The sequence below is a fragment of the Phyllostomus discolor genome, chromosome 2 (assembly GCF_004126475.2).
Source record: "Phyllostomus discolor isolate MPI-MPIP mPhyDis1 chromosome 2, mPhyDis1.pri.v3, whole genome shotgun sequence".
NCBI lineage: Eukaryota > Metazoa > Chordata > Mammalia > Chiroptera > Phyllostomidae > Phyllostomus > Phyllostomus discolor.
The window spans coordinates 94,765,548-94,792,674 of NC_040904.2; the positions used below are offsets into that span (position 1 = coordinate 94,765,548).

The window sequence follows — 27,127 nt, forward strand, 5'->3', positions numbered from 1 at the left end:
TGCCTACCCTGGGGGGTTGTGTAGAGAGCAGTCCATGGCTAAAATGCCATAAATTCCCATGCTTCTTATCCAAGATTTAGCAGTTTGTTTTTGTTTTTTAAATGAGTGTTTTTCCTAGTTACTTATATGCCTTTGGTTGGTTTTCACAGTTGGGAATTTTTTTCAAATGTCCAGTTTTTTTGTTGCTCTTCAATGAGAAGATTTGCGAAGTTTCTCACTCCACTATTTCAGAATCCCAACCTCTCTGAGGCAGTTTTCATAACATAAGGTTTTAAATTATAAAGTATGTTGTTTCTGTCTAGAATTCATTAGCCAAAGCAAATCACATGGTCATTTCTTTGTTCAACATGACAGGACTATATAACCTTCCTATAGCAGAAACATCACAGGATTGCATAGCAGGAAACTTCTGACATTGTTCCCAATGGTCTCTGCCTTCTGGTGTTCACACCTTTGTGTTATCACTTCTCTTTGAGTGTGACTGCATTCTAATAAATATAATTCAGCAAAAGTGATGGAATGTCACTTCTATAATTAAATTATACAAGACTGTTACTTACATCTTGCTGCTACTTTCTCATTCTTTCTCTTGCCTTCTTAGGTTGCACACATTGATGAAGTAAGCTGCCATGTTGGAGAAGCCCATATGGCTAGGAACTGAGGGTGATCTCTGGCCAATAGCCAGCATGGAGCTGAGACCCTTCTGTTTAGTCCAATAGCCTATGAGGAACTGAATTCTGCTAGGAATCACTGAGTGAGCTTGGGTGTAGATGTCTTCCTCAGTTGAATCATGAGATGACTTCAGTCCTGCCTGACTCCTTGATTGAAGCCTCCTGTGAGACCCAGAAGCAGAGAACCAAGTTTAAGCCATTCACATTCCTGATGCACTGAAAGGCTGAGATAATAAATGCTCATTGTTTTATGTCACTAAGTTGTGTGTGTAGGGGATGATTAATTTCTTATACAGCAATAGATAATTAATACAGAAAGAAGCTGAAATATTTGGTAAAAATTCAAATAACTTACTACAATAAAGAAAATAGGCACAAAGTTGGAGGGGCTGCTTCCTGCCTATACAAGACCAGTATTTCTAAATGAGTCAAATTGTATTGGGTAGCTTTCCATGGGACTTAGAACCTGGCATTTGTCCCTAAATTTCTGTTCTTATTTCATAAAATCATAAAATATTGAAGTCACAAATTCAATATTTCCAGAAAATATAGAATTACTGCTAAGCCACAGCAAAGTAAGTATATTTTTGTAAAGTGAAATTGAAAAATTAGATTTTCTTGGGCATTGTTTATGGGTGTACTCTAATTTCTCATTGGTATTTCATAATTGGTAAATGACTCTGTGCTCTTTATAATTTACTTTAAAATAGTATATAAATACTAAAATAATCACTAATATAAAAAATTCATTTAAAAATATAAGGGCAGATTCTTCAAAAGAGTAGAGAATTGGAAAGATCACTAAAAAAGGTAACTTGGCAGTGGAGAAACCTGTCTAACACTACCACAGACAGGTAACCAAGGTTAACATTAATAGTAATGTCACATTCATAGTATGTACCTGTGATATGATATGTACCACTTTAGTCCTATGGTATCCTTTCAAAACACATTAGCCCACTCTAATCGTGAGAAAAAGCAGACAAATCTCAGTCAAGAGACATGCTATACAATGTGATCAGTATCCTCAAAACTGCCAACATCATTGAAATCCAAGGCAAGTTTGAGAAACTATCACAACCAAGAAGAACCTGAGGAGACATGACTACTGAACATAACGTGATATCCTGGAACAGAAAAAAGACACTGGGTAAAAATGAAGAAAATCTTAAAGTATGGGCTTTAGTTAATGATAATATATTAGTATCCACTCATTAATTGTGACAAAGATACCACATTAATGTGATGTGATAATTATAGAGGAAACTGAGTGTGAGGTAAAGGGAAACTTTATTACCTTTATCACTGATAATTTAAATGTAAAACTTCTCTAAAAATAGTTATTATAAAATGTAAGACATTTCCATAAATTGAGAAAAATATACAGGATCTATATAAATGATTTTTCTAAATAAACAAAGTGATAAAAAATGAATAATGGGGTACATGCCATACACTTGGATCAGAGGGCCAAATATTATAAAGTTATCCTTTCTGCCCACATTTATTTATAGTTTCAAAGTCATTCTGAATATACCAAAAGTATTTTTCCTTGAACTGGACAAAAGGTCTTTCCTGTTAAAATAAAGAAGCAAGGATACTCAAATTACATTTTAAAAATAAAATGAATGGGATGATATATTCCATCATGTACTAAAACATATAATAAAACCATACTATTAAAATAGTGTAGACTTAGTAAAATAATTCATTCTCTTTTTTGTTTTTAGTTTTTATTTTTTTAATTAGTAGGCACTTATTCATTGCCATTTTACACCCTTTACCTGTGTTCCTCTCTCTATCACTTTTTTTTCTTCATTTTCTTAAAGCAGTCCCTTTAGCATACCTTGTAGTGTTGGTTTGGTGGACTTGTATTCTTTCAGCCTTCTTTTGTCTGGGAAACTCCTTATTTCTCCTTCACTTTTAATTGACAGCCTTGCTGGGTTGAGTAGTCTTGGTTGCAGGCCTTTGTTTTTCATTACTTGGAATATTTTTTGCTATTCTCTCCTGGCCTAAAGTGTGTCTGTTGAGAAATCAGCTGTAGCCTTATCAGAGCTCCCTTTATGTTACTTTTGGTTTCTCCCTTGCTACTTTTAAGATTCTCTTTGTTTTTAAAACTTGGCCTTTTAATTATGATGTGTCTTAGAGTAGGTCTCTTTGGGTTCATCTTGATTAGGACCCTCTGTGCTTCCTGAACTTGCATTTTTTTTTTTCCTTTCTCTGGGTATGGAAAGTTTTCTGTCATTATTTTTTCAAACAGGGTTTCTATTCCTTGCTTCTTTCCTTCTCCTTCTGGTATTCTTATGATTTGAATGTTGTTGAGTTTCATGTTGTCTTTCAGTTCTCTTAAGCTATCTTCATATTTTTTGAGTCTTTTTTCGTGCAGATGCTCTACCTGGGTATGTCTTTCTACCTTGTCTTCTAGCTCACTAATTCAGCCCTCTGCTTCATCCAGCCTGCTTGTAATTCCTTCAAGTATGTTTTTTTTCCCCCAGAAATTGTATTCTTCATTTCTTCCTGGTTCTTGTTTGTAGTTCCTATTTCCTTTTCATACTGTTGTACTTCCCACTTAGTTATTTGTATTTGCCTGTGAGTTCCTTGAAAATCCTTATAACCATCCTTTTAAACTCTGTATCTGATAGTTTGCTTGCCTCCATTTCATTGAGCTCTTGTAGTGGGGAGTCTTCCATTCCTTTTGATTGCAGATTCTTTTTCTGTCTCCCCACTTTAGGTAACTCTTTTTGTTTGTTTCTGTGATTCCTGATACTCTGCTTTGCTAGCTGTCTTTGTAGGGTGAAGTTCTATGGTAGGAGTTCTGTGGTACTCACTGGCGTGGGCTCTTTGATTTCCTTGTCTGGATGCTTTAGGGTTGCCCTGTTTGTTTCTTTGTTTGTTTGTTTGAGTGGGGTCTCTTGTTGTACTTGGGTTTTACCCATTGGCAGTTCCTTTGTTTGTGGGTTCCCTCTTCCTACAGATTTACTGGTGTTCACAACTCCCACCTTATCTTGTATGTGATCTGGGGCAAGGCAAAGGCAAAATGGATTAAGACAGTGAGAGAATATTCTTTGGAATTTAAAGTACTAACAATAGGAGAACAGATAGGAGAACCTATCTTTTTGTACTTTGTACTTTGTACTTTTTGTACTTTGAGAAGTACAGCGATAACCATGATATTATACCCAACTAGCCACTTTTTATAAGAGGTGAAAAAGAGATAAGATTCTTGTAAGAGGGAAAAGGAATGTGATCTGAATCTAGGAAAAACAGCACTTGTACTAGGTTAAATGGTGAGATATAGTGAGGATAAAGGATAGAAACTTGGCATAATGTGAGAGAGAATAGAGTTAACCACAACAGTAATAAAGCTCAGGAAGATAGTGAAATGTGCCAAGACCAGGGAGGGGTGCTATGTAGTATTTACAATAATATGGAACAACAACTATTTACAACAATACTAAAACAACAATAATATGACAAGTAATATATGATGTGAATAAAAATAATAGAATGTAAAAGACAAAGAGTAGTATGTTATTGAAATATGAGTGAAGTGAAAGAAGAGAAATTAACATGCAATATGAAAGAGAAAATAAGGAAAACTAGTCAATGTAATTAAACAAAGAAAATGAAGAAAGCTAAACTGAAAGAAGGGAAATAAAAATAACCAAATCAAATAAAAGTATCAAAAAATAATAAAATGAATGATAAATTGCAAGTACTATAGGATAGAAAATTGAAATTGGTCTCAGTTTGTCAGTTGATGATGTTAGTCTTGTGGTCCATCTCTTGATCTGTTTTTCATCCTTTCACAGGTCCATGTCTTACTGTCTCATACTTGGGGGAAGAAAAAAAAACTTCCTGCTGACTTTAAACCCACTAAGAGAGTTCTGCTGGTCTTCCTGGATGCTGCAGGCAGAGAGGGGCTGGGCTTAGCTTTTTTCCTTTCCTGTTGTTTTTTGAGAATGGGGGTTGGTCTGGGCTGCAATATTCACAGGTGTCCAGCCTCCAGCCCAGGCTTCAGAGCACTGCCAGGGCCCCATTGTCCATTTTTGCCAGACTGGTGCCTTTAATCCACCATGTTGTTCTATCTGTGAGGTGCTCTGATTAGGAGCAACTCCCAGCCCACCTCCTCTCTCTTTGGTGGCCTGGGTACTGCACACTCTTAAAGTTCCTGCAGGGCAGTTTAGTTCCCCTATTAAATTAAGTCTTTCTGGGGACTGCTACCCCTCTGAGCCCCTGCTGCCCCACTTTGATCAGTCCATGAGGCACCCTGATTTGGAGTAAATTGCACCCATCCTACTCCCTATTCGCTGGCCCAGCCACTGTAAGAGTTCCTTAAACAGTGGCTGAGAGCCTATTCTTGAGTAAATTCCTCTGGTTTGCACCTACCATTCTTAGCAAGCACCTGGCTTTTCATACAGCTCAACTCTCTGACCAGTCCAGAGAGTATCTGGGTCAGGGTCTGTCCTGGCCCAACTCTTCTCCCTCTCTAGGTGTGACCTGGCTCTCCAATTTCTCTGGTAACGTCCTAGCCATCAACCGCAGGCCCAGTGGGGAAATATTGACTCTGAGCATCTCCCACTTTGTCTTTATTCCCCCCAGTGACTTCAAGCATCCAGGTATCTTCTGTTAAGGGACTTCCCTCCATGTTCTGGTAGCAGAGGGAGCTGTGGAGTTACAATCACTGATCTGGCCCTCCTCCACAGCTGCTGTGGCAGCTGCCAACCCTGGAGCTAGGTGCCAGGCTGGGACCTCAGCAACCTTGGTTCCTGTGCAGGTCCCAGGGACCTTACCATCCCAACACAATCTCCTTACTGTCTGTTTTTCAATGTCCTCTACAATTTTGGCTTCCAAACTTCATATACGCAGGGATTCCATTGGATCTTCACTTTGTTCTTCAGAAGATTGGCTAGGTATTCCAGTTGGGTGCATGAGCAAGTGGGTTCAGCTCCCATCTACCTCACTGACATTTTCAGTCTCTCTCTCTTTTTTAATGCATTTGGTCTATCACTTTGGTAGGCACTAACAGTATAGTGTTTAGGAAGTCATACATTCTCCCTGACCTCATGGAACTTATAATCTGTTGTGATATAGAAAGATCTGATCAGATAGCTATTGTTTACAACAACTATGATACTAATATACTGAGTATATTAGGAAAGACTTACAGGAGGAAATTGAATTTCAATGAAGACCTCAAGGATTTTAGCAATCTAGGTATAGAGAGAAATGAGTTAAAAGACCATTAAACAGTCCATGTGAAGGACATCAGTGGAGAGATGTTCAGCTGACTAGAAATAGAAACCCAAGAGAAGAATGTTGAGGTATGTGGGTAGAGAATTAGTGAAGTGTCATATTGCATATGATTTTGTTAAGGGTTTTTATTTCCATCCTAAGGACAGTGGGAAGTTATTGGGGATTTTTTTTTTTAATTTTAATCATTGTTCAAGTACAGTTTTCTCCCCCCTACTCCCATTCCAGCCCCTCCACCCAACCCTCCCCCCTTCCCCCCATTACCCCCCACACCTAGTTTTTGTCCATGTGTCCTCCAAATTTGTTCCTGTAATCCCTACCCATTCCCCCCTGAAATTCCCTCTTCTCTCCCCTCTGGCCACTGTCAGACTATCCCCTATTTCAGTGTCTTTGGTTATATTTTGCTAGTTTTTTGTTTTGTTTTGTTTTGTTGTTTAGATTCCTGTTAAAGGTGATATCATGTGGTATTTGTCTTTCACTGCCTGGCTTGTAAAAATATGGAACGCTTCACGAATTTGCGTGTCATCCTTGCGCAGGGGCCATGCTAATCTTCTCTGTATCATTCCAATTTTAGTATATGTGCTGCCGAAGCGAGCACTTATTGGGGATTTTTAAACTGAGGAAAGACCTAATCATATTAACATAGTGTGAGAAGATTGCTTCTCTGTTGGTGAGAGGAGTGAATTAGAATGGGGCCAGTAGGTATGCTGGGAGAGAGGAAACTATTGCAATAGACAAGATTAAATATAAACCATTCTTATTCAACACACTACTGAAAGTCCTAGACACAGCAATTAGACATGAAGAACAAATAAAAGGCATCCATAATGAAAAGGAAGAAGTAAAACTGTCATCATGTGCAGATGATATGATATGATATGATTGTATATAGAGAACCCTAATGATTCTGTGAGGAAACTACTAGAACTGATAGATGAACTCATTAAAATAACAGGATACAAAATTAAGATCCAGAAAACAGTTGCATTTTTATATGCCAATAATAAACTACCAGTCATGGAAATTAAGAAAACAATCTCATTCACAATTACTTCAAAAAGAATAAAATACCTAGGAATAAACTTAACCAAGGATGTAAAAGATCAGTACTCAAAAAATTATAAGATACTAAAGAAAGAAATTAAAGAAGATACAAATAAGTGGAAGCATATACTGTGTTCATGTAGGAAGAATTAACATCATTAAAATGTTCATACTATCCAAAGTAATCTACTGATTCAATGCAATTCCTATCAAGATATCTATAATGTAATTCACAGAGGTAGAACAAAGATTCCAAAAATTTATATGGAGTCACAAAAGACCCCAAAGAGCAACAGTGTCTTGAGAGAGAAGAACAAAGCTGAAAGAATCATGCTACCTAATATCAAACTATACTATAAGGCCATAGTAACCAAAACAGCATGATACTGGCAAAAAACAGACATGTAGGTCAATAGAACAGAATAGAGAGCTCAGAAATAAACCCACCCTTTTATAGTCAATTACTATTTGACAGAGGAGGCAAAAACACAATGTGCTAAAGATTGTTTATTCAATAAACAGTGCTGTGAAAATTGGACAGATTATGTGCAGAAAAATGGAATGACCACCTTCTTACACAACACACATGAATGAATTCAAAATGGATTAAAGACTTAAATATCAGACTTGAAACCATAGCAATTCTACAAGAAAACATAGGCAGTAAAATCTCAGACATTGCTCATAGCAATATTTTTTTCTGATATACTTCCTCTAGCAAGGGAAACAAAAGAAAAAACAGAACAAATGGGACTACCTCAAACTAAAAAGTTTTTGCACAGCAAAGGAAACCATCAACAAAATAAAAAGACAACCCACTGAATGGGAGAACATATCTGCCAATGATATATCTGATAAGGGGTTAATATCCAAAATTTATAAACAACTTATAAAAATCAACACCAAAAAAAAACCAATCCATTTAAAAAATGGGCAAGGACCTGAATAGACACTTCTCCAAAGAGGACATACAAATGGCAATAGACATATGAAAAGATGCTCAACATCACTAATCCTCAGAAAAATGCAAATTAAAACCACAATGAGATATCACCTCACACATGTCAGAATGGCTGTCATCAATAAATCAACAAACAACAAGTGCTGGCAAGGATGTGGAGAAAGGGAAACCCTTTTGCACTATTGGGGATATAGGCTGGTGCAGCCACTCTGGAAAGCAGTATGGAGATACCTCAAAAAATTAAAAATTGAACTGCCTTTTGACCCAGAGATTCCACTTCTAAATATTTATTTGAAGACACCTGAAACACTAATTCAAAAGAATGTATGCTCCCTTATGTTCATTGAAGTGTTATTTACAATAGTCACAATTTGGAAGCATTCCAAGTGTCCATCAGTAGATGAGTGGATAAAACAACTATGGTACTTTTGCATGCTGGAATACTACTTGGCTGTAAAAAAAGAAAGAAAGAAAATTTTACCCTTTGTGACAACATGGATGGACTTGGAGAACATTATGCTAAATTAAATAAGAGAAATACAAATATCATATGATTTTACTCATATGTGGAATCCAATGAACAAAATGAACTAACAAGCAAAATAGAGACAGACTCATAGATAGCACATTTACAGCTGATGGCGGGGCAGTGTTGGGTGGTGGAGAGATGGAACAAAAGAGAAAAAGGACTTACAAATATCAACAACTGTGTGGTGATTGGTGGGGAGCAGTAGAGGAGAAGGGCAGATGGGAATGGAAGAGGGTATAAGGGGGACAAGTGGTAAAAAAAGAAATATAATTAAAATTAGAAAATAAAAATGGAAAAAAAACTTTAAATGAAGTCATTTATAATTTAGATAATAGCAATTTGGAATTTGTGTGTATTGGGACAGAACTGAGATCTAAAATGGAAGAAAGTGCTTGAAAATGCTAAAACAACATTTAAAAATCAGTATTATATAATTTTGTTTTCCTGTGATTCTAGATTGACTTTAGCATTCTGTGTTCTAACTGAGTTTTATAGTAGCAAAACAGAAGGAGAATTTATGGACATGCACAATGGTGATTGCAGGGGGAGGGGGTGGGTAGAGGTGGAAGTTGTATATGAGGGGGAAAGGGTAATGGAGAAAAATACAATAAAATTGAATTGTTAATAAAACAAAAAAAATAAATACAAAGGTAAGGCTAGAAAGATTATTGAGATTTGAGTGAGATAAAGAGAAATGGACAAATAAGAAAGGTACTTAGGAAAATATTGGCCTGCTTCTTAGTAAGAGAAAGACTTTCTAAGCATAGTAGCAATAAAAAAAAGAAAATAATTGGTGGCTCACTCTATGGAGCACACCCATGCCTTTCCCCAGCCGTATCCCATAGAGCATTTTCCTTGCTTCTTTCTCTTTTTCCTAGTCTCTAAAGGCCCTTATTTTGCCTCTTTAACTTGTTTCCTGAGTCCATTTCTTATAGGATTCACTTCTTCTACCTCTGTGACTTTCTAAATAAACTTTTCCTTGAAAAAAAAAACCTCCAAATAATTGATTTGATTATATTAAGATTTATTTTACTTTTGCACTTTAAAAAATCCAGGAATATGGCAAACAGTTGACAGAAAGGAGTTAATATTTATAATAAAATTTTTAGCCCTGGCTGGTGTAGCTCAGTGGATTGAGCTCGGGCTGGGAACCAAATTGTCACAGGTTCAATTACCAGCCAGGGTACATTCCTGGGTTGCAGGCCATAACCCCCAGCAACCGCACATTGATGTTTCTCTCTCTCTCTCTCTCTATCTCCCTCCCTTCCCTCCCTAAAAATAAATAAAATCTTTAAAAAAATTTTTTTTAAAGATGAATACTCTAATGAAAAATCAGCAAAGAACATTAATAGGTATTTTGTAAAATGAGATTTACAAGTTGAGAAACAAAAATATTAAAACTCAGCAATGATCACTGCTGTCATAAATAACCAAAGAAATTCATGTTTAAATATAATTTAGTGCTAATTTTAATTTTCTGTAATAGGCACATTAAAATAGTAACAATACCCAGTGGTGGTGGTAAAACAGTCATCTCACAATTGAGATGTGAGTTCTGGTGAAAGTTTCAATAAGAACTCTTTTTATAGAAGAATATTGGTCATATATATATACACATATACATATACATATATATATACACACACACAAACAATTTTTTTTTAAATATTTTATTTATTTATTTTTAGGGAGGGAAGGGAGGGAGGGAGAGAGAGAGAGAGACAGAGAGACAGAGAGAGACAGAGACATCAATGTGCGGTTGCTGGAGGTTATGGCCTGCAACCCAGGAATGTACCCTGGCTGGGAATCGAACCTGGGACACTAATTTTTTTTTAATCATTGTTCAAGTGCAGTTTTCTCCCCCCTACTCCCATTCCAGCCCACCACCCAACCCACACAAACAATTTTTAAAAAACATTCATACCTTTGAACTCAGAATAATTCTGGGAATTTAACCTGATGAATTAATCAGTGATATGAACAAGTATTTACATAATAACAGTATTTTCACTAGAACATCACTAATAGTGGCAAAAACAACCTAACAACATCAATGCCCAACAATAGGAAAATGTTTAAATAATGGCAAGCAAGAAATTATTTGGAATCATTGAAAATAATACTTTTTGGAGTTCTGGCCAAGATGGAGGCATAGGCAGAAACTCTTCACTTCCTTGTGCAGCCAAAGGGAGGATAACAACCAATCTAAAATCAATAATAACCAGAAGTGCCAGAAAATCAAACTGCAGGGAATTGTGACAACCAAAGAATTAAAGAAACAGTTAACTGGAACAACCAGACTGGTAAGGCAGCGAGTGGAGAGAACCTGGGGCTAAGGCTGTGGACCATGGGGGTGGGGCTGACTGAATGGGAAACTGAGACTCTGAGCTGATTGTGGACTACTGCGGTGGCCTCAGTGGGAGAAACTCCCAGTCTCACACATTGGAAAGTGGGGCTAATGCTGCCAACAGGTAAGCCGCAGTGTTCCCTCTCTGGCCTCTCACCTACAGACAGCAAGAAAGGTTGCCCTGCCCTGGTGAATACCTGAGGCCCCACCCCCTTACAACTCAACAGGTGTGCCAACACAAAGAAATAGGGCCCAAATGAAAGAACAGAGAAAACCCCCCATAAGAGAGCTAAGCGATGAGGAGATAGCCAACCTATTTGATGGAGAATTTAAAGTCCTGGTAATCAAAATGCTCACAGAACTGATTGAGCTTGGTCTAAAAATGAAAGAACAAATGAAAGACACCCAAAAGGAAGTAAAGCAAAATATTCAGGGAACTAAAAGTGACAGGAAGGAAACCAGGACTCAAAGCAACAATTTGGAACAAAACGAAGAAATAAACACCTAACTAAAACAGAAAGAAGAAATAAGAATTAAAAAAAAAATGAAGAGAGATTTAGGAAACTCTGGGACATCTTGAAACATTCCAATATCCAAATTATAAGGGTGTCAGAAGGAGAAGAACAACAACAAGAAATGAAAACTTATTTGAACAAATAATGAAGAAAAACTTCCCCAATCTGGAGAAGGAAATAGACTTCCAGGAAGTTTAGGAAGCCCAGAGAGTCCCAAAGAAGTTGGACCCAAAGAGGAAAACACCAGGGCATATCATCATTAATTTGCCCGAGATTAAAGATAAAGAGAAAATCTTAAAAGCAGCTAGAGAAAAAAAGAGTTACCTACAAAGGAGTCCCCATAAGGCCATCAACTGATTTCTCAAAAGAAAACTTGCAGGCAAGAAGGGGCTGGAAAAAAGTATTTGAAGTCAAGAAAGGCAAGGACCTACATCCAACATTGCTCTATCCAGCAAAGCTATCATTTAGAATGGAAAGGCAGATAAAGTGCTTCCCAGATACGGTCAAGTTAAAGGAGTTCATCATCACCAAGCCCTTATTATATGAAATGTTAAAGGGACTGACTTATCTAAGAAAAGGGAGAAGGTAAAAACTATGAATAGTAAAATGACAACAAACTCACGAGTATCAACAAATGAACCTAAGAAAAAGGAAAACAACAAAAACAAAAACTGAGCAAACAGCTAGAACAGAAACAGAATCAGAGAAATGTGTATCACATGGAGAGTTTTCAGTGGGGAGATGGAAGGGAGGAATGGTGGTAAAAGGTATAGGGAAGAAGAAACATAATTGGTATGCATAAAATAGACAGAGAGAGGTCAAAAAATGGTATAGGAAACAGAGAATTCAAAGAACTTATATGTACAATCCATGGACATGAACTAAGGGGGGGATGCTGGAGGGTTGAGGGTGCAAGACAAAGGGGGGGTTAAGGGATAAAACTGGAAAAATGATAATAGCATAATCAATAAAATATACTTAAAAATAACACTTGAAAAAATTAATGACATGGGGAAATACTTATGACTTAATTTTAAAAGAATAAAGAAAGTTATAACATAATGTTTATATAATAATATCACAAATATAAAATAATATCTTTTAAAACAATCATTTTATAGAAATTAATATACATTTATTATAGAACTTTTGAAATTATAGAAAATCCTCAAAAAGTAAATAATTTATTTTTTAGCACCCATAAATAACACTGCTAATATTTGAGAAATAATTTTGATTTTTTTCATAAATTTTCTGGGCATACTTATAAATCTCCAAGAGCCACTTTTTTCCAATCTGTAAAATATGGGATAATAATAATGCTTATTTTGTAGAGTTGATGTGAGAATTAATGATTGCATTATTCAGAATTCTTTTGTTTGTAAGTCATGGAAACCTAGCACAAACTAGACTAAACAAAAGAATTTATTGACTTCAGTAACTGGAAGAAAAAAAACAAAATAAAAAAACAGGGAATAGTAGAGTCTAACTTTAGACACAGGGAGACCAAGCTGGATCATGTCCTCCGCATACGTTTCTCTCCATATCTTTGTTTTTCTCAACATCGACTTTATTCTCATGCAGCTGTCACCAAGTTGGACCTTGAACTTTCAAGTTTATATTTTATGAGTTTCTACCCTTTAGTTATAACAGAAGTCCAGAGAGGAATTCTAACTGATGTTGCAGGGCCCCATCCAAAACTCAGGCTAGTTTTGTAGCCTGAGGGGATATATTTTATTGAGACACAACGGGAATCAGCTTCATCTGAATCAACCAACTGGGAGTTGAAGAGGGAAGGCATACCAAGTCAAAATTAGATGCTGTAACTATAATAAAAGGGAATGCATAGTGGGGTTGCAAAAACAATAGAGATCCATTATAAAGATAATATGTCTAGTTTTTTGCCCAACATACATTAGAGTTCCTCAAAGTGACACAATATTTGTAGAATTTTTAGATTCAACAACTTCTGCAATTTCTAGGAAGACTATTAAACTGTTGGGAACTGCCCTGCCTGGTATCAGAAGCTATAACTCCCACCAAGGCTAAGGCTGAGGGAGTGGCCTTGGACCCTAAGCCAGCAAGGAGACAAAAGCTTATCTCCCTGGCAGGAGCACTGCTTCTGCTGCTTCATTCATAACTGAACCCCAAAGCTTGGTCGGTTAGCCAATGATGGGTGAGATTCCCCAAGGGGGGAATGATCTAACACAGGCACGATCAAGTGGGAGGCCCCCAAGGAAGGATTTTGAGGCTACAGCAAAAGGGGGTGATGGACCCTCGCCCCTTGGCTTTGACATAGCCTGAGTCCTCATTGTCTGCGAGAAAATCTCCTTATCTCTTGGTTACCTTACTTCCCTTGCTTCACCTAAGCCTGAAACAATGACAGGGTGGTGCAGCTCTGTGCTGAAAAGGGCGGGTTCCCCAGGTGATCAGGCCTAAGAAAGAATATGTAAAATCCTGTGAAACCTGCTTTGTTTAGAATGCTCTCAGATGAATGATAAGGGTCCAAGGAAGAAGTAAGTTTGTTCCTCAAAGTTTTACAGCTCTTTGATCCTGACTCAAAATAGGCCCTCAGACTTCCTTGTTATCTATTGTTTGATCCTTACTTCCTAGCAATGAGTAATGAGCTTTTACCTGAATTCTTATGCAAACGAAACCAGTAAAAAGCCTCTCCGGAGAGGGAACGGCGCTCTCCCCACCAGGGAGGGTGGCCAAGTGGTACATTCCCCACGTGAGGAGTGGCCATGGCGCCCTCCAGGAGAGAGGGTGACCAAGGCGCTCCCCATGTGAGGAGTGGCCCTGCTGTTCCTATTCCCCCACAGGACCTGGTTGTCTCTGTGTATGTTTTTCTCGCGTTTCGACAAGCCATCTGCAGCGTTTCGTGATCACTTCTGGCCAGTGGCCCACACATCATTAAACTACAAGTCCTTGAGACAGATTTTGAGGTTATTTTTTTATGCTTTATTGCTTATATTCTAGTTATGCTGCAGTTTTCATTCTGGCTCTTCATTTTTTTTTTATCCAGTCATATAGCAATTACCAATAGTTATATGCCATAACTATTGCTATAAGGCTAATGGAGATTGAAAGCTGTCTTAGGACTTACTATTTAATAAGGGTGATATAGGCATATATGTGTTAGAAATTCTTGACAATTACAAAAAAGTGCAGAGAATATTCCTTGGGCATTAGGATTGCTTCCTGCTTGGGGCTGAATTAGGAAAATATCTTTATGGAATAGTTTATATCATAAAAAATAAATTGAACAAGTGAATATGATAGTTTTAAATATGCCTGTGTTCAAGTGAGTACCTTGAACAAATATATAAAAGCTGGACAGTGTAGGATGTACTTCAGGGGTGGAGACAGTTCATTTTACTGGAGTATGAGAATAACTAGTGGGAAAATATTGTAAAATGCAGGTTACCTATTCTGGTAGTGAAGTCTATCCCATCAGAATACACCTCTAGCTGAGTTGCTCAATCCTTTTTCAGAGAAGTAAAAGGAAACATGAGAAGTACTTGAAGCTGAGCTCTAACTCCCTTTCCTGGCTGCCACAAAACTAAAGGAAAGTCAGCCAGAGGAGTTTTAGTTTGCTTCATGACTGTGGCATTGCTTTAGGATAATTAATTTGACAACAGCAAACAAAATGGGAGATGGCAAACAAACAGTAGAGATAGCAAGCAAGCAATATTGAATTGCTGATTGGAGGTTGAACCAGGATAATGCCAATGAGATAAAGAAAAAAAATATAATGTGTTACAGATATTGAGAAGATAAAATCAATAGGATTTAGCAATTGGATCTATAGAAAAGGGAGCGAGAGGGATTGTTAAAATGGCTGTTAGAATGGTAATGTCTTAGTCCCTTCAGCCTGCTATAACAAAATACCATTGGCTGGGTGGCTAACAAACAGCAGAAATTTATTTGTCACATTCAGGAGGCTGGGAAGTCCAAGAGCAAGGTGCCAGCAGATTTGGTGTCTGCTGAGAACCCTCTTCCTGCCTCATGGACTACTGTCTTCTCACTGTAAGCTTACATGAGGAAGGGGATAAAGGAGCTTTCTAGGGTCTTGTTTAAAGAGCACTAATCACACTTTGATGGTTTGCAATCCTGACCTAATTATATCTGAAAGGTCTTGCCTATCGTCATTCTCCCAAATATCATTACATTGGGCAATAGATTTCAATATATGGATTTCTGGGAGACACAAACATTCAGTCTATGGCTGATGATATTGTCATACACGGAAACAGAGATTAGGCTGGTTGTGGGGGAAGTTGATGAATACTCTTTTAGACATTTTGATTTGGATGTAGAACAAGTGGAGATCTCCATCATGCTGTTGGAAATTTAGGGTTTGAGCTGTGAGACAAATGGGGTCAGAAATAAAGGTACATTCCCTTTCTTTTCAACCTACTATGACCACTTAGTGGGGTCAATAAAAGTCCTGCAACAGGTTAGAGTTAACAAAGAAGTCAGCAGGGAAAAACCAACTGATATCAGAATTTATGTTGTTCACCATATTTAAGAGGAAAAAGGAAAAGAGAAGAATAAATGAAAGGAGATCCAGAAAGGTAGGCAAGTCAAGAAAGGGGAAAATTGTATTTGAGTGTGAACCTCAGTATATAACACTTACAATTTAGATCTAGTTAGATCAAGGAATTTATAAGGAAAAATTGAAAAAATAAATGTTTTTAGTGTAGCTTAAGGCATAACAGGAGGGTGACTAAGATAAGGGATGAGAACAGAGTAGACAGCAGGATTTTAAAAATTGTTACTAAAGAAATATACCACTAATTAAACTTTTAGCCCTGACCAGTGTGACTCAGTTGTTTGGCTGTTGTCCTGCAAAACAAAACGCCACTGCTTTGATGCTGTTTCAATTCCTGTTCGATCCCTAGTCAGGGCACAAGCCTGGGTTTCAGATTTGGTCCCCAGTCAGGATGCATACAAGAGGTAGTGAATAGGTGTTTCTTTCTCACACTGATGTTTCTCTCCCTCTCTTTCTCCCTCCCTTCCCCTCTCTCTAAAAATAAATAAATTAAGTCTTTTTTTAAAAAATGAGAAAATAATTACATTTTTATATTTTCCTAAAATTTCTAGTTTTTCTCCTTTACTATATATTATTTTCTTAATTATAGTCAATAATACATACCTTAAATTTTTTTGCTAAAAGAACAAAAGAATATGCTGTTTTAAAAGTGTATTTTAGCCCTGGCTGGTATAGCTCAGCGGATTGAGTGTGGGCCTGGGAATCAAAGGGTCACCAGATCAATTCCCAGTCGGGGCACATGCCTGGGATGTGGGCCAGGTACCCGGTTTGGGGTGCTTGGGAGGCAACCACACATTGATGTTTCTCTCCTACTCTTTCTCCTTCCCTTACCCTCTCTAAAATAAATAAATAAAATCTTTTTTAAAAAGTGTATTTTGTAGCCTTGGCTGGTGTGGCTCAGTGGATTGAGTGCCAGCCTGCAAATCAATGGGCCATTGTTTCAATTCCTGGTCAGGGCACATGCCTGAGTTGTGGGCCAGGTGCCCTGGTTGAGGGTATGCAAGAGGCAACCAACTGATGTTTCTCTCCCTCTCCTTCTCTCTCCCTCCCCCCCCCCCCCAAAAACAAATAATAAAATAAAAAAGACTTTTAAAAGTGTATTTTATAATGCCAGGAGGCAAATGTAGTATAAAGGTCAAGAACAACCTTATCTATCTAATATATTTCATCTATAAAGTGGATGATAATACTCATCATCAGCTGATCTCAGAGAATTGTTTCATGAATTAATTGAAAAGAACTACACAGCATTATACAGTTGTAAAAGCTACAGTAATGTCCAGCATAATGAATATTTAGGGATTTTTAAAGGGATCCTATGCTGGTAAAATTGTGAGCCATAAATATCTATTTTTTGCTCTATGTTCAAAGAAACAAATGTTCTTATCTTTCTTACACTCATAAATTTACTATAATTTTGCCTTCTTTGAGATGTTTGCATTTATCTTATTTTTGCCCACTTCTGCTCTGGCAAATATGTGCCAAATAAAATGTTAGTATCAGCAAACAAACATTTTTGTTGGGTGTGCCCTCAGTATCCAAATGTTTGTTTTTAGCCAGAGCTATTTGTTTCAAAAGCTTTTATGAAATACGTATTTCTCTTTGAAACCTCTCACCACCTCAAATAATCCTGTCTGCATTTCCTTAGGTCACCTTCTATGCAACACTTCTTTCTTATGATTTCTCCTGTTGGCCAGAATTTTTTTCTGAGGCTTCAGTAGTTGCCTAGTAGGAATGCTTATAAAAACATTTGTGGATAGCCCAAACATTTTCAATAACATTTGCTTGGGAAAATTTTACTGGCAGTCAGGACACATTATTTAAACATATTTCAAAATATTTATGCATCCCTGCAATACTTTGGCGGAGTCTGTATATCAAGGCTGAATTGATGGGTTTCTAGTTAAGTCTTTCTGTTTGTTTGTTTTCAGTCATTCATAATGGTTGATTGAAGCATGTTTGATAGAATTGCCATGCAGTTGATTTGATTGACTCAATAGTAAGATGTCTATAACAACCAGGGGTTTCTGAACTTTCTTCCTTCTCAGAGAAGGGAATTTAATAAACAAGTTAGATTAATTTTACCATAATCTCTGCAGATGCTTGATTCTCAGTTGCTATTTTAGCTTTTGGCTTCATCACCTTCCCAACAGTAATTCAGAAAGTGGTAGATTTTTTAGGATACTTTTGGCATTAGGAAGTAGTTTTAGTGAGAACTGTGGTTCTCTATAGAGGGCTTACATCATTTTTTAAAGTTACTTTTCATATTCCATGACTATGTCTAAATAAGAAAAGAAAATGGATAAATTATTCGTACATTTATGTGGAATCACTAAAATAACATTTTACTTTATTTTGTGTATTTTTTAAATATTCATTTTAAAAAAATTTATTTATTTATTTATTTATTTTAGAGAGAAAAGGGAGGGAGAAAAAGAGAGAGAGAGAGAAACATCAATGTGCAGTTGCTGGGGGCCATGGCCTGCAACCCAGGCATGTGCCCTGACTGGGAATCGAACCTGCAATGCTTTGGTTTGCAGCCTATGCTCAATCCACTGAGCTACGCCAGCCAGGGCTATTTTGTGTATTTTTTATTGGTGCGGTTCTTTTTTGTATTTTTCAAAAATAAAGAGGGAAATCTAAGTCTTTGGTTGCAGTCTGGTATTTGCAGAGGAAAGAGCAAGAAATATAACCTTAATTTTGGCTTTCAAAGATGAAAGGCCACATAAAGTTAAAAGGCCTTTAGCCTTTTTTCAAGGTTTTAATTCATGAAAGGCTCATCTCTGATTTTCCTATCCTCACATTAAGTCTGCTTTCTGCATGTCTTTTCTTGCATTTCTCTTCCCTGTATTTTTGTACATAGATTTTTTTATTGTTGTTCAGTACAGTGTTCTGCCTTTCTTCACCACTACAGCCCTCCCCACCTCCTTCCCATGTTTCTACCCCACCTTATTATTTCCATGTGTCCTTTGTAATTGTTCCCATAAACCCTTCATCCTTCTTCCCCCTTATCTCTTCCCCTCTTCCCTCTGATCACCGTCAGCCTGTTCTCAATTTCAGTGTCTTTGGTTATAATTTGCTTGCTTGTTCGTTTTGTTGATTAGGTTCCTGTTAAAGGTGATATCATACGGTATTTGTCTTTCACCACCTGGCTCATTTCACGTAGCATAATGCTTTCCAGTTCCATCCATGCTCTCACAAAGGGTAGGAGCTCCTTCTTTCTTTCTGCTGCATAGAATTCCATTGTGTAAATGTACCATAGTTTTTTGATCCATTCGTTTACTGATGGGCACTTAGGTTGCTTCCAACACTTGGCTATTGTAAGTTGTGCTGCTATGAACATAGGGTGCATAGATTCTCTTGATATAGAGTTTCAGGGTTCTTAGGGTATAATCCCAGCAGTGAAATTGATGGGTCAAAAGGCAGATCCAGTTTTAGTTTTCTGAGGAACTTCCATACTGTTTTCCTCAGTGGTTGCACCAATCTGCAATCTCACCAATAGTGCACTAGGGTCCCCTTTTCTCCACATCCTCTCCAACAGTTGTTGTTTGTTGCTTTGTTTATGATGGCCATTCTGACTGGTGTGAAGTGGTATCTCATTGTGGTTTTAATTTGCATCTCTCTGATAGCTAGTGATATTGAACATCTTTTCATGTGTCCCTAGATCCTCTGTATGTCCTCCTTGGAGAATTGTTTGTCCCAGCCCCTTGCCCATTTTTTAATTGGGTTGCTTGTCTTCTTAGAGTGGAATCGTGTAAGTTCTTTATATATTTTGGAGATTAAACCCTTGTCTGAGGTACCATTGTCAAATATGTTTTCCCATACAGCTGGTTCTCTTTTTATTTTCATATTCTTTTCTTTAGCTGTGCAGAAGCTTTTTATTTTGATGAGGTCCCATTTGTTTATTCTTTCCTTTATGTCCTTTGCTCTAGGGGACATGTCAGTAAAAATGTTTCTGCGTGAAATATCTGAGATTTTCTTGCCTATGTTTTCCTCTAGGACTTTAATGGTGTCACGGTTTATATTTAAGTCTTTTATCCACCTTGAATTTATTTTTGTGTAAGGTGTAAATTGGTGCTCGAGTTTCGTTTTTTTTTGCATGTAGTTGTCCAGTTCTCCCAACACCATTTATTGAAGAGGCGATTTTTACTCCATTTAATGTTGCTGCCTCCTTTGTCAAATATTGACTGTAGAGACTTCAGTTTATTTCTGGGCTCTCTCTTGTGTTCCATTGGTCTATGTGCCTGTTTTTATGCCAGTACCAGGCTGGTGTGGTTACAGTGGCCTTTTAATATAGTTTGATATCAGGTATTGTGATCTCTCCTAATTTGTTTTTCTTTCTCAGAATTCCTGCAGCTATTTGGGTTCATTTATGGTTCAATGTAAATTTTTGAAGTGTTTGTTTTGTATCTGTGAAATATGCCATTGGTACTTTAATAGGTATTGCACTGAATATATAAATTGCTTTGGGTTGTATGGACATTTTGATGATGTCAATTCTTCTGATCCATGAACACAGTATATGTTTCCATTTGTATGTGTCTTCCTTAATTTCTTTCTTCAGTGTTGTGTAGTTTTCTGAGTACAGGTCTTTTACTTCCTTGGTTAGGTTTATTCCTAGTTATTTTATTTTTCTTGTTACTATATCAAATGGGATTTTTTTTCTTGATTTCTGCTTCTGCTGTTTCATTGCTGGTATACAAAAATACCTTTGATTTCTGAATTTTAACTTTATATGCTGCTGTTTTGCCAAATTAATTTATTAGGTTAATCAGTTTTTTGGTGAAGTATACAGGATTTTCTATGTACATTATAATGTCATCTGCAAACAATGTCAGTTTTGTTTTCTCTTTTCCAGTTTGGATGCTTTTTATTTACTTTTCTTGTCTGATTGCTGTGGCTAGGACTTCCAATACTATGTTGAATAAACAATGGGTTGTGGACTAGGAAGTCCCACATTCACATGCAGATAAACTGGGAGGATCAACTGGGGAATGAGACAGACCAAGCAATGCAGCGTTCCAGAGTGGGGAAGTAAAGCCTCATACCTCTGATTGGAAACACCTGTGGGGATTGAGGTGGCAGGAGAAACTCCCAGCCTCACAGGACAGTTAGCTGGAGAGACCCATAGGGCCCTAGAACATACACAAACACACCCACCCAGGAGTCAGCACCAGAAGGGCCCAATTTGATTGTGGGTAGTGGGGAAAGTGACTGAAAATAAGCAGAGAGTGGAGCAAGTGGCATTGTTCCCTCTCAGACCCCTCCTCCACATGTAGTGTCACAACCCAGTGACCTGGGTTGTCCGGCCCTGGTGAACACCTAAGGATCCGCTCCTTACTATGTAACAGGCACACTGAGACAAAAAAAATAATGGCCCAAATAAATGAACAGATCAAAACTCCAGAAAAAATACAACTAAGCAAGGAAGAGAAAGCCAACCTATCAGATGCAGAGTTCAAAACACTGGTAATCAGAATGTTCACAGAATTGGTTGAATATGGTTGCAAATTAGATGAGAAATTAGATGGGAAGGCTATGCTAAGTGAAATAAAGGAAAATGTACAGGGAACCAACAGTGATGGGAAGGAAACTGGGACTCAAACAAATGGTGTGGACCAGAATGAAGAAAGAAACATTAAACCAGAACAGAATGAAGAAACAAGAATTCAAAAAAATGTGGAGAGGCTTAAGAACCTCCAGGACATCTTTAAATGTTCCAACATCTGAATCATAGGGGTACCAGAAGAAAAAGAGGAAGAGCAAGAAATTGAAAATTTATGTGAACAAATAATGAAGGAGAACTTCCCCAATCTGGCAAAGGAAATAGACTTCCAGGAAGCCAGGAAGCTCAAAGAGTATTAAAGAAGTTGGACCCAAGGAGGAACACACCAAGGTACATCATAATTACATTACCCAAGATAAAGATAAGGAGAGAATCTTAAAAGCAGCAAGAGAAAAGGGGACAATTACCTACAAAGGAGTGCCCGTAAGACTGTCAGTTGATTTCTTAACAGAAATCTTGCAGGCAAGAAGGGGCTGAAAAGAAGTATTCCGAGTCATGGAAGGCAAGGACCTACATCCAACATTGTTCTATCCAGCAAAGCTATCATTTAGAATGGAAGGGCAGATAAAGTGCTTCTCAGATAAGGTCAAGTTAGAGGAGTTCATCATCACCAAGCCCTTATTAAATGAAATGTTAAAAGGACTTATCTAAGAAAAAGAAAATAAAAAATATGAACAGTAAAATGACAGCAAACTCACAATTATTAACAACTACACCTAAAACAAAAGCAAAAACAAACTAAGCAGACATCTAGAACTGGAACAGAAATACAGAAATGGAGATCACATGGAGCGTTATCAGTGGGAGAGTGGGTGGGGAGAGGGGGGAAAGGTATAGAGAATAAGTAGCATAAAGGGTAGGTAGAAGATAGAAAAGGGGAGGTTAAGAATAGTATAGGGAATATAAAAGCCAAAGAACTTATATGTATGACCCATGGACATAAACTAAAAGGGTAATGCATATGGGAGGGGGTGCTCAGGGCAGAGGAGAATAAAAGGGTGGGAATGGAACAACTGTAATAGCATAATCAATAAAATATACTTAAAAAATAGAAGTATTTCAAATAAACAACCTAACTCTAAACATACAAGACATTGAGGAACAACAACAAAGACAGCCCAAAGTAGAAGGAAGGAAATAGTCAAGATCAGAGCAGAATTAAATGACATAGAGACTAAAGGCACAATTCTAAGGATCAATGAATCCAGGAGCTGATTCTTTAAAATGGTAAACAAAATCGACAAGCCTTTAAGCAGACTCATTAAGAAAAAAAGAGAGAAGACACAAATAAACACAGTCAGAAATGAAAGAGATTACAACTGATACACAGAAATAGAAAGGATTGCAAGAAATTAGTATGAAGAACTATATGCCAAAAATTTGAAAACCTAGGTGAAATGGACAAATTTGTAGAAAAATATAATCTTCCAAAACTCAATGAAGAAGAAGCAGAAAGCCTGAACAGACCAATAACAGCTGACAAAATTGAAGCAGTAATCAAAAAACTCCTGACATACAAAAGCCCTGGACCCAGACAGTTTCACAGGAGAATTCTACATAGCATTTAAGGAAGAGCTAACCCCTATTCTTCACAGATTTTTGTCTTTATATGTTTGTGCTGTTGTTTTTTTAATGACTTTCTATATACCACTGTGCATATACCATCTGATCATGTGTCATTTTCTGTGCCTATGTATGTGTGCCTTTTCATGTGTGCTCAGTCTATTTTTCCTTTGGGTATCACTATTACTTCCTTTAAAAAATATGTTTGTTGATTTTAGAGAGAGAAAAAAAAAGCATTGAGTAGTTTCCTCTGTATGTGCCCCAACTGGGGACAGAACCTATAACCTAGGTAGGGGCCCTGACTGGGAATTGAACCCCCTACAATTTGGTGTATGAGAGGATGCTCCAACCAACTGAGCCACACCAGCCAGGGCTATCGCTATTCACTTTTGATACCTGTCTATGTATATCCCTGTGTGTCTTCATGTCTGCATGTTTGCCCGTGTAAATGTATATGCATTCTGTGCTATGCCCATTTCAATGTGTCCCTCTGCTTATATGACTTCGTTGTTTTCTCTCTCAGTGTCTTTCTTTCTGCATTTCATTTTATTTACTGCTTTCTCAATTTCTATTTGATTTTAGCTCTCTACATATGTCTTTCTTCTTTTATAATTACAGAACAATGGAGTTTCTATTGTGTTATATTTACTAATTAGAATTTAAAATTTCCTGTTCTATTCCATTAGAAAATGAATTAAAGATCATGAACAGGCAAAATTCATAAAGGAGATACACACATGGGCTAATAAATTTATAAAATATATATATTATCACTAGTAATTATGTACATGTAAATTAAAATAAACTAATGAGATTATATTTCTTAATGATCAGATCAACAAAGATATCTATTGTGGGAAAATATTTATAAACTGTAAAGATACTGGATCAGCATTTCAAGAGGACAACAAGTATCAAAGTTTAGCTTTGTTTCAGCAATTCTGCTTTAGGAGTTTGTCCCCCAAAATATCTAGACAATTTTACAGATCTTTTTTCAGAGTTGACTTTAGTAGTATAAAAATGAAAGTAAATGTCCATTATTAATGTGTTGGTTAAGTGAATTCTGATGCATCAAATACAGTAGAATATTAGATTTCTATTGTTACAGAAAAATTCTATGGAATACTGATAACTAGAAATTAGACCTCAAAAGAATATTTAAAAATTCCATATATTTATTCAAACCATTTAGTGTACCTTCTATGTGCTAAGCATGGTAGAGATATCCACATTGTTTTGTATGGGGTGTAAGATAATGAGAGAATTTCTACCCTTATTTTTGGATTTAACAAGCATGTATTATGAAAAAATGATAAAATTGTATCAATTTTGAGAAAAGAATTTTCTTAAATTTTCAAACAGATATTTTTCCATTTTAAAATATTAAGTTGGGCTCTCTTTTTGTGTTTTTTAAATTTTTTTCTCCTTCTCCTATACTGCAAGTCAGTGATCATCTATTAATAGTAATTCTCAAGGGAATATTTCTAGGTGTTCTGGAAATGATGTACCTTAGTATATTAATGAGTTATTAAGAAGAAATATTTGTTTGAAGGCTTTAGAAAAATGAAAAAAATTTGAGCCATATACTTGTCAAAATGTCCTTTCAGTAAGGGGCATGAAGAGTCTGAGCAAATACAGTGTGAAGCAATAACAGTGAATAATACTTGGCTTAGTAATTGGAAATTGACCCTAATGTCAATGGAAAACCAAACTTGAAAACTTTAATTTTCAGTACAGTAATTCTTAAACTTTATTGTGATAAGACTTACCTAAGGACCTATTTTTAAATTCGGATTGTTGGACCCCACCCTCAGAGATTCTGATTTGATAGATCTGGAGTGGATCATAGATTCTGTATTTTAATAAGTGTCCCAGATAATTCCAATAGGTCACATTTTAAGAAACAGTGCTAATGAATAAGTTTCAATAGCTAACCTACTTTAAAAATTAAAAAGATTTTCCTTAAATCATATCTGCAAGATACATTTCTAGGAGAATTCTTTGGACAAGATTATTTAAGGAATCATGGAAGTTATTTAGGGGGATTGTGAGTTCATAGGCAGGTTACATTCCATTGCAAGGCCTGTTGGCTTTCTGGACCACAATTCTGAGCCAAAATTTTCATGCGCTGCCCATGTTTACTTTTGTCACATAAAAATTGTCATGCCTTTTCCCCAAATAATGGTGTTAATATTTATGGGTTTCCATTCATTCTTACTATTTTATGGTAGGTAGGTAGTATGAGCTCCTAATAATATTGTCATAAGAAGTATGACAAAGAAAGTATAAATAATAGAAAACTATAAATGCAGAATTCTGATCAATGAAAACAGTTATGTAGTGTAAATGAAAGACTATTTTAGCGCACTTTGACCCAATAAGAATATCATATCTCTGAGTCTTAAAAGACTGAATGATATACAATAATACATAAATCACCAGAGCAGAAGTTTGCCTCATAAGTAAGTCTGAACTTCTGGAAAGAAGGGTCATGAGATGCACAGGAAGAAGTTTATAACATTTCCATAATATATTATGACCTACCTATGTATAACCAAAGTGTACACTAAACATACAATTTATCTATTTTGTGATCATTTAATATAAAATTATTTACAATTCTATTTTAAATGAAGTTTATATGAGTAGGAATCCAAAGAGACTTCCACAATGTAGCTGATACATGACCCCTGCCTGTTCAGACAGTCAGAGTTTTATGACTGGAAAACCATTTAGTTAAGTGTTTTTCAACTTTTAATGTGCATATGAATCACTTGAGGATCTTGTTAAAATAAAGATTTTGATACATGGTCTAGTGCGTGTGATCTGAGATTCTTATTCCAAACAAGCTGTTGGTCCAAGGACCACACATTGTACAGCAAGGATTTATTTTAACCTTTCTGTTTAATAAGTGAGAGAATTGAATGTGGGAAGGATATCATTTTGCAAGGTACTGCTGTGATTTTGGTGGACTTAAAGTCATTAGAGCTGAACAGTATTAACGTCAGTTCCTAAAGCTCTTATCACTAAGGTCTCTCATGAGGCATTGGTTGCTGCCCTTCCTGAGTTGAGAACCAAAAGATGCCTTTCAGTAAATGTTCTCCTTTTGCTAGAGCTATTCAGAGACAGTTTCTGATGCCGGTAATCAAAAGAATATCACTAACATAGGCTGTATTGAAGTTGCACTGCAAAGAAATATCCCATGTTTACAACCCAAGGACATACATTTTTCCCTGGAACACAGTAATAAATATATTTCCTTAAAAGTCTACACAAGTCCACTGGTTGACTCCCAACTGCTTCTCTCCAGCATGACTCTTTCTTCATCTTCCAGGCTGTATCCAATTTTCTCTATGATATCTCTATCTGAATATCTCGAAGTCATGTCAAACTAAACACATTCAAAATCTGAAATTGCATTTCTTACAATTGATGTTTCTTTAGCAAATAACACATCTTTTTATCCGGTTACTCAGGTAAAAACTTAGGAATCCCTAATTTTTCTTTTCCTCCTCTCACTTTCCTTTACACTGCCTCATTCTAATCTAAACCCCCACCACGTCTACCTTGGACAACTGCAATAGCTTCCTAATCCTTTTTGCTCCCATTCTAGCTTTCCCATTTGGCAGGCAGAATGATTCTTTTAAAATGTAAACTAGATCATGTAACTTTTATTCTCAAAACCAGTCAGTAGCTTCTCATACCATGGGGAATAAAGTTCAAACTCCCAGTTGTGATCTACAAGACCTTGTGTGACCTGACCCTTTACTAAATCTCTCTTACTTCATCTTGTTCTGCCTCTTGTGTCCTGCATACACTGCTCCAGCTATCTGGGTAACTTCAACTGGAATGTATGTCTTGGGGACATGGGTTTTTTTCTGTTTTACTCAATGTTGTATCCCCAGTACTTAGAATAATGGCTGGCACTGGGTATATTTCAATTAATAGTTCTTGTTTGATGAATACAGAAATGTATAATCAATCAGTGTAATCAATTAGGCACAGTATGTGAGACAGACCTAATTACTGGAACTCTGATAGGAAGTGTGGAGTTGATCACACAAGTGATGCAGGACCTTAGTTACTTGTATTTTGCCATGTATAATGAGCACTTTCTTGCCCA

General features: G+C 36.7%; 1 non-coding gene across 1 annotated transcript; it reads right to left on the reverse strand.

The window, feature by feature from the left end:
• Positions 1-6,415: 6,415 nt before the first annotated feature.
• On the reverse strand, positions 6,416-6,522 carry LOC114491297. The gene has a single exon (XR_003684075.1). It is a non-coding gene; the product is annotated as a U6 spliceosomal RNA (small nuclear RNA).
• Positions 6,523-27,127: the final 20,605 nt, after the last annotated feature.